Source organism: Lethenteron reissneri, chromosome 10 (assembly GCF_015708825.2).
Source record: "Lethenteron reissneri isolate LAM-NWPU_2019-01 chromosome 10, ASM1570882v1, whole genome shotgun sequence".
NCBI classification, from domain to species: Eukaryota; Metazoa; Chordata; class Hyperoartia; order Petromyzontiformes; family Petromyzontidae; genus Lethenteron; species Lethenteron reissneri.
The window spans coordinates 12,792,577-12,805,474 of NC_083788.1; positions in this window are offsets into that span (position 1 = coordinate 12,792,577).

The window sequence follows — 12,898 nt, forward strand, 5'->3', positions numbered from 1 at the left end:
CAGGTATTGCGGTCTATGCAAACATGACTCCTTGCAAAAAGGTGTCAGTTTTGTTGCCAGATAGAAGGGTAAAGAACCAATTATAATATGTTAATTGTTTTTTTACCATTTTATCTGGCAAACAAAACTGACACCTTTTTAAAACAAAGAACAGTGCATACATTATCAGAGTTATGTTTTTTGTTTGCATTATACCTGCAGGTATTGTGGTCTATGCAAACATGACTCCTTGTAAAAAAAAGGTGTCAGTTTTGTTGCCAGATAAAAGGGTAAAAAAACTATTATCAAAGTCGTGGTTGTTAAAGTTCTGGTTGTGAAATTTGTGGTTGCGTGGTCGCTAACCGAATGACGAAACCGGTTGAATTCTGGTCACCGGTTGTCGCACACATGCACACACGTGTTAGTGATTTGTTTACCTTCATTTTGCTTTGCTGTTTGTTGTTGTAACCTTCTGAGCAGCCCCGATTGGACCTTTGTGAAAAAGAGCTTCATAGCTTATTGGATTCCTCCGGTGTGAATAAATATGCTGACTCTGAACTCGGGCCGCCGGATTCGTAGGGCAGAACGCGCTAAGGGGCCGTCCATAAATGTTGTCACGCGATTTTGGACGATGTTTGACCCCCCCCCCCCCCACCTCGTCACACGGCGTCACAAAAAGTCAGCTCCCCCCCCCTCAAATATGACGTCACAAAGCTCTGCCCCCCCCAAAATAAAACATGCTTCAAATCGCTTTAAACTATTGTCATTGTAGTGCGTATTTAATGTGGCGCTGCACTCTGATGTTGTAGGAGAAAACATTGATCAAAAAGTCTATTTTATTAAGTAGAACGTGTTGTCTATATTTATTTAAAGTTGCGCATTTTGATGTGATATCACATCGTCACACATCGTCACAAATGTCTGACCGCACCCCCCCCCAGGTGCGTGACGTCATTTAGGGACGGCCCCTAACCGCCGCGAAACTCGCGATGGGGTTGGTGGCCAACACCACGCCCACACACACACAACACACCAAGACAAAGATCCCCCGTAATAGCCTTACCGGACTGTTGGGGCAAGTGCTGTTAGCGTACACCTACGAAGGCCGGCACGGCACACGAGGAGGGGGTGGGTGGCCAACACCACGCCCGGCCGCCTTTGTATCTCAAGTGAAATTGTTTGCACACCGCACCAGGTACTCATCTGAGGCTGAGTCGACCTAGGGGAGGCCCTGGACCGGTTTTAAAATAATCGTCACCGACATTATCCGTGATCGGGATTCGAACTCGGGTCCCCCGGGTTCGTTTCTTAACGCGTTAACCGCTGCGCCACCGCTCCCCTACACAACACACACGCGCACGCGCACGCACGCGCACACGTGTGGACGCGGCGCGCGCATTACCCGCTGACCTTAATCAAGCACCCCCCCTCCCCATTAACCTTTGCCTCCATTGTAATATTTTGTGCCGCTTGATGGCCAGGTGGAATAAATGAAGACCATTTAGACATTTTTTTTGGTTCTATTTCACGCGAGCCGTATTAGCATTCACTGACAAGAGTTATATTGCAGCGCGTGGGTGGGTGGGAGAAGTGTGCATGTAGTTCAGGGGGTGGCGATGGGGTGGGTGATGCAAACATAAAGACAAATATCCCCCGTATAGCCTACACGGCCCGTTGGGGTAAGTGCTGTGAACGAGCGCCTATTCGGGCCAAGGACAAACACCACCCCAGAAATAAAGATGATGTCAAACACCACTCTCGGCTGCCTTTGTATCTCCCCAGTGCTGCCACTCCCTGCACTTTCACCCGCGCACAGCCCATACAGAGCCCATACACAGCCCATACACAGCCCATATACAGCCCATACACAAACACACACGTGCTCACACACGTGTACACTCACCTCCCACAACGACAAACAACCGACGAAGTGGCTGGGACGTCACCACGCACTTGTGCCAGACTCAGTGCACTTCGATGACACGTGACGTGGAAAAGGTTCGCTGCGTTTTAGGTCACGGGGTAGACCCAGGTGTTAGGAGTGAATTGACTGAGATTACTGGCAGATGCACCAACAGTATTCCCCTCTGTTCCAAATCGCGGAGTTTTAACCGCCCGGCGCTCTGCTCATTGTTGTGAGCGTCGCTACTGTGCTCTCCGTTGTTGTCGGAGGGCGACTGCCTCCAACTGCCCAGCAGCGTCCTCCACAGAGGCCGATCTTGACACCGCCGGTACCGGTCATAATCAAGTCCAATCAAGTCAAAATCATCCCGTACGACATCAGCACAATATATTCTCTAACCCGTGCCGCGCCCGTTTAGCCCCCTCTCTCCGGCCAAACAGAAGCTGTGGCTGGGCCATGCGGGCGACACGACCCTGCTAACGCAGCCTCGCCTGCTGGAGGAGCTCACTCACGATGAGACCTTTGAAGGATGTGTCACACACATCCAGTCTGGTTAAAACCCAGGATGGATTGTTATTAAGTCAGCCTGAATGTCTCCGGCCTGCCCAGGTGTTTCTGTAAATAATAGGTTCATGTTTCGCGTGCGTGGCGAAGATGAATCGGTGAAATTGACCAGGTCAATAAAGCGGACGTGTCGGCCCTCTGCTATTGCAGACGGACAGATAATATATGGCGTCTGTGTATGATCGGTCCCGGCCTGAGACCACATTGAGGCTCCGCAAGCCTCTCCCCAGCGCGCTGCCTGGCATGTTGAATAATGCTTGCCAGGACCTTTTACTGGCACACTGACGAGAGATAAGGCCCCAGGAGTTGTTTCAATCAGTGCGGTGCGCCTTCTTATAATGGGAGACCACTAGGGCATCCTTCCAATCCCGCGGAACCCTCTCCCGTGGTCCGGACAGTTGTAATTAAGCCGTGTAGGGCAGTCTACACAAGATAGCCACTCTTCATTTAGCGATTCGCCTGCGAGGCCATCTCCGTCTGCCGCCTCTCCTGCTCTCGGACTCGGGACCACTCGTCACACCTCCTCGGCACACGGTACATCTGCTCACTTTCCTTCAATATTCGAGGCTGCTCAGATCTAGCAGGGTCAGTAATGTCGCCTCTCCCCACGATCGTTCCGTGGGCTGAGAGATTTGTTTTGTCTCTAACACTGCCCCCCCCCCGCAGCCCCTATGGCATCGCCTTCCACGCCCAGCGTGTCCGAGCAAAACGATCTTCAATAAGCCACACACATACGCCCCCCCCCCCCCCGCAAGTACGTGCATACAAAGATAAAGATTCCCCGCGTAGCCTTAACAGTCTGTTGGGGCAAGTGCTGTCAAGGCCGATACGGCACACGTAGAGGTGGGCGGACTAAAGTCGAGCCCGGCCGCATTTGTCTCATTTGAGGCTGAGTCGACCCAAAGGAGACCCAGGACCGGTTCAGAAAATCGTCACCAGTGTTGGCGGTGAGCGGAAATAGAACTCGGCTCGCTGGGTTTGTAGCGCAGCGTAGCGCGAACGCTACACCACCGCTCACTCACCCGCACATACGCTCACCCACAGACACATCACGAACAACCTTGCTCTCAGCATCAATTGCACTCCCGTCCCATCGCTACCATCATCATCACCATTATCATTCACTGCCATCATCATAGCGGCTCGTGGGCTTCGCGAGACAAGGCGCGTGTGCGTTTGTGTGTGTGTGGTGATACAGGTGCGCGCTAACGGCACTTGCCCCTACAGTCGGTTAAGGCTACACGGGGGGTGGGATCCGTGTCTGTGCCTGCGTCTACAGGTGGCACGCGCAGCGTGTGCAGGTGGCAGGGTCAGCGTGTGTACGGAGGAGCCTCACTCCAAACCTCGAGCACGCATTAAAGGCGCACTGCCCCCCCCCCAACCGCCTTTCCCTCGGTGGCACGTTTGCGGCAGAGGCGCCGATACCGCGCGCCACGGTGCTACCCGCCGAGTCGGCACCGTGGCACACAGAGAGAAGAGAGAGACACGTGGCCGTGCTGCCTTCGAGAGGACGGAGTATTTGGGCTGCTGTTCACTTTGGTGAGATATCATTTGTGGCTTCTGAAAAATACACTCATAGCTTAGGGGGCTTTAGCTGGTAAGATTAAAAATAAGATTTAGTTTTATTTGTATATTTTTTAAATGATTGGTTTACCTTTCTTATAGTTTACACTCCTATCGTGTTTATGTATTGTTTGTTGTTCTCACGTTCTGACCCGCCTCGACTGGACATCTGTGAGAAAAAGCTTCATAGCTCATCGGATTCCTCCAGGAGAAACACCAATTTTGATGATCATTCTGGAAGGTGGTTGGGTGTGGATAAGCAAGGCTCGGTGAGATTCTCCGAGAAGAAACTGCGGACCCAAGGAGTCTGGTATCGAACTGAACTCGACAGAATCAGACTCAGAACCTTCATATGGACCGGAGGAGGAATCCGATGAGCTATGAAGCTCTTTATCACTATATATTTTTTCTCACAGATGTCCCAGCAGGGATCGTGCGGATCGGCGAGTTACATCAACAAACAATCCAAAAACACGACGTAACAGCAAGACAGATAAAAGATTAGCAAGTTGCTAAGTAAATACATATTTACAACGTATAGAAGTACAAATTGCATAGGTACATATATTCCTGCCGATTTGTACCACCGAGCCAGCAAAACAACAACAATAACAACAACCACAGTCCCAGACCACACGAAGACAACAACAACAACAGTCCTAGACCACACCAAGACAACAACAATAACAACAACAGTCCCAGACCACAACAACAACAACAGTCCCAGACCACACCAAGACGACAACAACAACAGTCCCAGACCACACCAAGACAACAACAATAATAACAACAGTCCCAGACAACAACAACAACAGTCCTAGACCACACCAAGACAACAACAATAACAACAACAGTCCCAAACCACAACAACAACAACAACAGTCCCAGACCACAACAACAACAACAAGAGTCCCAGACCACACCAAGACGACAACAGCAACAGTCCTAGACCACACCAAGACCACAACAACAATAACAACAACAATCCCAGACCACAACAACAACAACAGTCCCAGACCACAACAACAACAACAACAACAAGAGTCCCAGACCACACCAAGACGACAACAGCAACAGTCCTAGACCACACCAAGACCACAACAACAATAACAACAACAATCCCAGACCACAACAACAACAACAGTCCCAGACCACTTCGACACTCGAAGTGGTCTGGGACTGCGGCGAGGAAGAGCGCGAGGGGGGTAAGGGCGGGGCTGGAGGGGGCGGGGCTGGAGGGGGAGGGGGGGACGAGTTCTTGGCACGCGCCACGTGCAACTACCACAACAACGAGTCCCACCCCCCCCTGCCCCCCCCCCCGCCCCACATCTCTCTCTGCGTGATCGATTTGCTTAATAAATTAGGAACACGGTTTTCCAGACGGATCCCTCAAGCCGGTAAACTGCACATTAAATATGGGACCACTTAGGAAGGAAGAAGGGCGCGTGATGGAGGGAGAGGAGGATTGGGAAGGCTGGGAGGGAATGAAGGGGGGGAGGGGGGGCAGGGAGGAGGTGGGGGGGTCGGCGTTCAGTGTTTAGAGGCGAGGTTTGAAATTAAAGTCGTTTTTCTTTGTGGAGACAGATTCCGCCCACACGCGCACGCGCTCGGGATGTGACGGGTACGACGCGAGCATCTGCGCGCGCGTAACCCTCACACACACACATCCTCACACACACACACGAACCCTCACACACACACCCACAAACACACACACACACCCACAAACACACACACACACACGCACCCACACATGCACCCTCACACACACACACAGGCGCGCACCCACACACACACGCACCCTCACACACACACACACACGCGAGCGAACCCACACACACGCGCACCTACACACGCGCGCACACACAAACGCGCGCGCACCCACACACACGCGCGCCCCTCACACACACACACACGCGCGCACACCCACACACACGCGATCCCTCACACACACACGCACGCACCCACATACACGTGCGCACCCTTACACACACACGCGCCCACACACACACAACAACAACAACCGCCATTCGCCACTAAGTGGCGGTGACGTCGCCACGACGCTTGTGCCAGGCCATGTGCACCTTGAGGCCACGTGAAGTGTCGAACGCCCGCTGGCAGGAGGTCACGGGGCAGACCCAGGTGCCACGGGTCGACTCATTGAGATGACCGAGATGACTGGCTGATGCACCACCTGTGCCCCCTAATGTGCCAACTTGCTGTGCTTTAGCCACCCACACACAAAGACAAAGATCCTTAGCAGACTGTAGGGGCAAGTGCTGTTAGCGAGCACCGATGAAGGCCGGAACGGTACACGAGAGGGTTGGTGGCCAGCACCACGCCCGACCGCCTTTGTCTCCCCAGTGACACCACCAACTCGTTACACTCGATAACCCAGTTCGATCACAACCTGGTCGGCATTAGTCTATGGGTCTCTGTGTGAGTTGATGGGTCTCTATGCGAGTCTATGGGTCTCTATGCGAGGCTATAGGTCCCTATGTGAGTATATGGGTCTCTGTGTGAGTCTATGCGTCTCTATGGGTCCCTATGTGAGTATATGTGTCTCTGTGTGAGTCTATGAGTCTCTATGCGGGTCTATGGGTCCCTATGTGAGTATATGGGTCTATATGGGTCTCTATGTGAGTCCATGGTTCTCTATTAATGTATATGGGACATGAGTTATTGGCGACCGGGTTAAAACCATCAATTCGCTGCACCCCAGAACCCGGTTTTGATCACAACGCGGTCTATGCGCGCCGATGGGTGCCCGTGTGAGTCTACGAATCTCTGTTACGAGTCAATTGGTCTCCATGCGAGTCCGTGGGTCTCTAGCAGGTCACCGGCGACCGGGCCGAGACCATCGAGAACCCCGTTTGTAAATCGCAGACAGCGGCCGACACCCGAGTTACGAACCACGCGTATCATAGTCGACAGCCGCGTGTCCACGACGCGCCCATTATGAACCCTCTTAGCGAACACGGCCACATCGCACGCTCGCGACCCTAACTCAGCATCACCCCCTCTCCAACCTCCGCCCCCATCTCCCACACTATCCCCCAAAGGCAAAGATCCCCCGTGTAGCCTTAACAGACTGTAGGGGCAGGTGCTGTTAGCGAGCACCTATGGAGGCCGGCACGGCACACGAGAGGGTGGGTGGCCAGCACCACGCCCGGCCGCCTTTGTCTCCCCAGTGGCGATGTTTACACACCGCACCAGGTACTCATTTTGAGGCTGAGTCGACCTAGGGGAGGCCCAGGACCGGTTCAAATAATCTTCACAGGGTGTTGGCCGTGAGCGGGAATCGAACCCGGGCCGCCAGGATCGTAGCGCAGCGCGCTAACCGCTACACCACCGCTCCCCACTATCCCCCCTCCCCACCCCCCGCCCCTCCCCCCGTCTTCCCGTGTTTGCCAATCTTGTCGGTGGCTGAGACTCGAGCGAGGCTCACGCCGCAACGCCGAGAGGGGGGGGGGGGGTCGATGTTTGGAAGCGAGAATTTATGGGCGCGGAGGTGTGTGGGGGGCGGGGTGGAAAGGGTGGGGGCCAGGGTGGGTGGAGACAAGGGGAGGAGGGAGTGTGGGGGGGGGGCAGGCGTTGTTTAAGGTCGATGTCCGCAGCGTGGTTAGGAGAGGGGGAAGGAGGGCGGAGAGTCGGTTGGGATGAGGGGGAGGGAGAAGGGTGGAAAGGGGGAGGGGCGGGGCTAGCCGCATTCATTCACAAGGAGAGACTTAATTACGCGCGCTGCCAAAACGGCCTGAAATGAGTGATATTGGCCTGAATAATGCTCCACGTCGCACTCCGGTGATTACACGGCGCGGCTTATTAGCCAGAGATGTTTAACCACGTCCTCCCCCCCTCCCCAACCTCGCCTCCCCCCCCTTAGGCAAAATCTACGTGACCCCTCGCGACCCCCACACGTGACCCCACAGCGAGTCCGTGATCTATATTCACTCCGCATGCATATCACCATCATCATCATCACCACCACGACCACCACCAACTCGCGCCTCTTCTGCTAAGCAGGAGCCGGTGCTTAATGATAGGTGCAAGGGTTAATGCACGTAATTATTGATGAATAATGCATCGAACCACCTACACACACATATACGTAAATACCTGCATTAATAAAGAGTGACACATGCGTACACCATGAACTAGCGCCTGCCAACCTCTCCCCTCTCATCTCACTCTACTCCCCTCCACGCACTCTCCTACCTATCCCCTCTCATCTCACTTTACTCCCCTCCACGCACTCTCCTACCTCTCCCCTTTTATCTCACTCTACTCCCCTCCACGTACTCTCCTACCTGTCCCCTCTCATCTCACTCTACTCCCCTCTACGCACTCTCCTGCCTATCCCCTCTCATCTCACTCTACTCCCCTCCACGCACTCTCCTGCCTCTCCCCTCTCATCTCACTCTACTCCCCTCCACGCACTCTCCTACCTCTCCCCTCTGATCTCACTCTACTCCCCTCCACGCACTCTCCTACCTATCCCCTCTCATCTCACTCCACTCCCCTCCACGCACTCTCCTACCTCTCCCGTCTCATCTCACTCTACTCCCCTCCACGCACTCTCCTACCTCTCCCCTTTCATCTCACTCCACTCCCCTCCACGCACTCTCCTACCTCTCCCCTCTCATCTCACTCTACTCCCCTCCACGCACTCTCCTGCCTCTCTCATCTCACTCTACTCCCCTCCACGCACTCTCCTACCTCTCCCCTCTCATCTCACTCTACTCCCCTCCACGCACTCCCCTACCTCTCCCCTCTCATCTCACTCTACTCCCCTCCACGCACTCTCCTACCTCTCCCCTCTCATCTCACTCTACTCCCCTCCACACACTCTCCTACCTCTCCCATTTCATCTCACTCTACTCCCCTCCACGCACTCTCCTGCCTCTCCCCTCTCATCTCACTCTACTCCCCTCCACACACTCTCCTGCCTCTCCCCTCTCATCTCACTCTACTCCCCTTCACGCACTCCCCTACCTCTCCCCTCCCATCTCACTCCACTCCCCTCCACGCACTCTCCTACCTCTCCCCTTTGACCTCACTCTACTTCCCTCTATGCACTCTCCTACCTCTCCCCTCTCATCTCACTCTACTCCCCTCCACGCACTCTCCTACCTCTCCCCTCTCATCTTACTCTACTCCCTCCACGTACTCTCCTACCTCTCCCCTCTCATCTCATTCTACTCCCCTCCACGCACTCTCCTACATCTCCCCTCTCATCTCACTCTACTCCCCTACACGCACTCTCCTACATCTCCCCTTTCATCTCACTCTACTCCCCTCCACGCAGTCATCGAAGCGAAGGCTTTCCGACGCAGTTTCGACTTTCTCTGCCTGGCCAAACAGCCGCCAATTACGCGTTCACCAATTTGCGATGAGCAGGGTCGTCAAGTCCCCCCACTCGCATTGCCCGTGTCGGTATAACGGGGGGGGGGGGGGCAGGGGGGGGGGGTACTGCTACGGACGTGCCTCTCCCTCAGGCAGAACCAGTGTCTGCTCTTGCCCCACGAACTGCGCTCGCCTTTCGCCGAGTCTCTCGCTCTCCTCTGCTGCCATTCCCCGAGACGTCCGTGCTCTCGGCTCCCCGCGCTCCACACTTTCCGGTTGGTTTCCCTCTGCCTACGACTGACTGCCTCTATATACACATCCCTGCGGAGGGAGCTGGTAGGAACGTTGGGTTGCTCGGTCAATGGCCAGGGTCAACGGCGGCGTGGTGTATTTCGCAAATATGCCCGACTGTGAGGACGGGCACAAGCCGGCGTGAGTAGGTTAAACGTTGAGTTTCATAAGGGCACCACAGGGTGACCAGCCCCTCCCCACCCAGCCCCACCCTCCCCACCCAACCCCTCCCCACCCTCCCCTCCCCACCCAGCCCCACCCTCCCCACCCAGCCCCTCCCCACCCTACTCACCCAGCCCCTCCCCACCCTCCCCTCCCCACCCAGCCCCACCCTCCCCACCCAGCCCTTCCCCACCCAGCCCCTCCCCACCCTCCCTTCTCCACCCAGCCCCACCCTCTCCCCCAAGCCCCTCCCCACCTTCCCCACCCAGCCCCTCCCTCCCCACCCAGCCCCTCCCCACCCTCCCCTCTCCACCCAGTCCCACCCTTCCCATTTTTTGATGCACGACGGACGGACACAACAATCCCCTGTGGGCTGGTGTAACCTGGCGGTTCCTACCAGTAAGATGCATCTCTCTCTATAGAGATATGTTTCCGTACAGTGGCTTAAGAGGCTTGCTGAGTTGTGGACAATATTTAGCCACAGTGTGTGTTCAATAACTGCCGAGACAAATGTCACATTTCATAGAGCATTCATCACAGGCTCACACATGCCGACCCACCGACAAACACGCAGACACACTCACATGCTTACACTCACCGCACAATGACAAAGATCCCCGTATAACCTCGACCACACTGTCGGGGCAAGTGCTGTGAGTGATGGCACGAGAGGGGTGGGTGACCAGCGCCACGCCCGGCCGCCTTTGTTGTTCACACACCGCTGGACCACCAGGATACTAATTTTTAATGCTCAGTCGACCTAGGGGAGGCCCAGAACCTGTTCATGTATTCGACGCCGATGTGGCCCGTGAGCAGGAATCGATGTCGGTCTCATCGCTCGATGTGTCGCTAACCACCGACACCACCGCTACTTTTAGAAAGATGCAATGTTATTTAAGCCACTTCGTTCAGCTTTCATTTGTGGCCAGTTGTCTATTTCTGGAAAGAAGAAATTAAAAAAAATGCTTCGTTGTATTTGTATTTATTTGTAAGTGCCGTCCCGTGCACTCGGGGTTGTTGACATCGTGTTTGCGTGTTCGCTAACCGAATGATGAACCCGGTTGAAATCTAGTTACCGGTTTTCGCACACATGCACACATGTGTTCGCGATGTGTTTATCTTTCTTATGCTTTGCACCCCCATCGTGTTCTTGCCCTGTTTCTTGTTGTGACGCTCTGACCCGCCCATTACTGGACATCTGTGAAAAATAGCTTCATAGCCCATCGGATTCCTCCAGCATAAATAAAGATGCTGATGCTGATTAATACGCAGACACACACGCACACACACGCACGCGCACGTGGAGTCTGACACCCACACACCGGACCCCGTCACCTCCTCTCACCCCCCCCCACCCACCAACACGGCTCGACCAGTGAAACTCATTTACAAAATTGACATTGGACATCCATCCCTTAATTTACACAAACGCTTAGAGCACTGTGTACACCCACACACTCCCCCACACACCCACACACTCCCCCACACACCCACACAAACCCCCACACAGATAAGAGCAAAGATCGCCCGTATAGCCTTAACAGACTGTTGGGGCAAGTGCTGTTAGTGCGTACCTATGAAGGCCGACACGGCACACGAGGGGGTGGGTGGCCAACACCACGCCCGGCCGCCTTTGTCTCCCAAGTGGCGATGTTTACACACCGCACTAAGTACTCATTTGAGGCTGAGTCGACTTAGGGGAGACCCAGGACCGGTTCAGATATAATCGTCACTGGTGTCGGCCGTGAGGGGGAATCGAACTCGGGACGCCGGGTTCGTAGCGCAGCGTAGCGCTAACCGCTGCACCACTGATCGCCACACACACACAAACACCCAGATCCTCCGTATAGCCTTTAACAGACTGTTTGGGCAAGTGCTGTTAGTGCGTACCTATGAAGGCCGGCACAGCGCACGGAGGGGGTCGTGTGGATAACACCACGCCCGACCGCCTTTGTCTCTCCAGTGGCGATATTTACACACCACGATGCTTAGCGGTGCGTAGACATCGTCACTGGTGGCGGTGGTGGCCGTGAGCGTGGGGTGGCCGGGTGCGTAGCGCGACGCGCTAACCGCCTGCACCACCGCTCTCCACAAACCCTCCACCCAGCCACACTCCACGCCGACTCAGCGTCGCGCCGTCGTCCTCGCAGTCCTGCGATGTTCGCAGTTTTTTTCACGAACGAGAGAAGGCACAGTTGCAATCGTCCAGTTGATTCTGTGTGACAATAGGGGTGGGGGCGGGGGAGGGGGGGGTGAAAACTCCAGGGGACCACAATCGGAGTCTCGTTTTCAAGATTGACCCGAGGTCACCGCATCGGCACAGGTAAATTGAACAAATAATTGCAGCGATAATGCAAAATAAACAAAAATAGAAACTCGAGCAAAAACAACCGCTGTGTATCGGAGGTGCCGGGGATGTGACAACAACAACAACCGCGGTGACGTCACCACGGCGCTTGTGCCAGGCTAGGTGCACGTTGAGGCCACGTGAAGTGTCGAACGCCCGCTGGCACGAGGTCACGGGACAGACCCAGCAGGTGCCACGGGTCGACTGACTGAGATGAGTGGCCGATGCACACCACCTCTGCCCCCTACCGTGCCAACTTGCCGTGTTTTAGCCACCCGACGCTGCGCTCGTTGTTGTGAGCGGTCGCTCCTCTCCCCTCCGTTGTTGCTGGAGGGCGAACGCCTCCAGCTGCCCAGTAGCATCCTCCACGAGACACGCCAACTAAGCACACTCACGAACAACAAACGCAGTTTGTAAACAAACGTAGAGACACACGCCAGGCACGGCCACTTCCCTCCAACACATCGGTGGGGGGGGGGGGGTGAGGACGACGTCCGGGGCGACGTCTCGTGCCCCCCCCCCCTCCAGCAGGAGGAGGAGGAGGCGACGGCCTCGAGCTCGCGTCGAGCGGGGGCCCATGCTGCCCGCGCATGGATCCCGGGACATCGACGCACGGCGTCGGAACGATCCGTCGGCTGCCTTTTCGCAAACGCCGCGCGAGACTGCGAAAGGCGCAGCAAAGGATTTGCCCCCCCCCCCACACCACTCCCCCGTGACAATGCAAGTGAATTATTCTGAGAACTGAG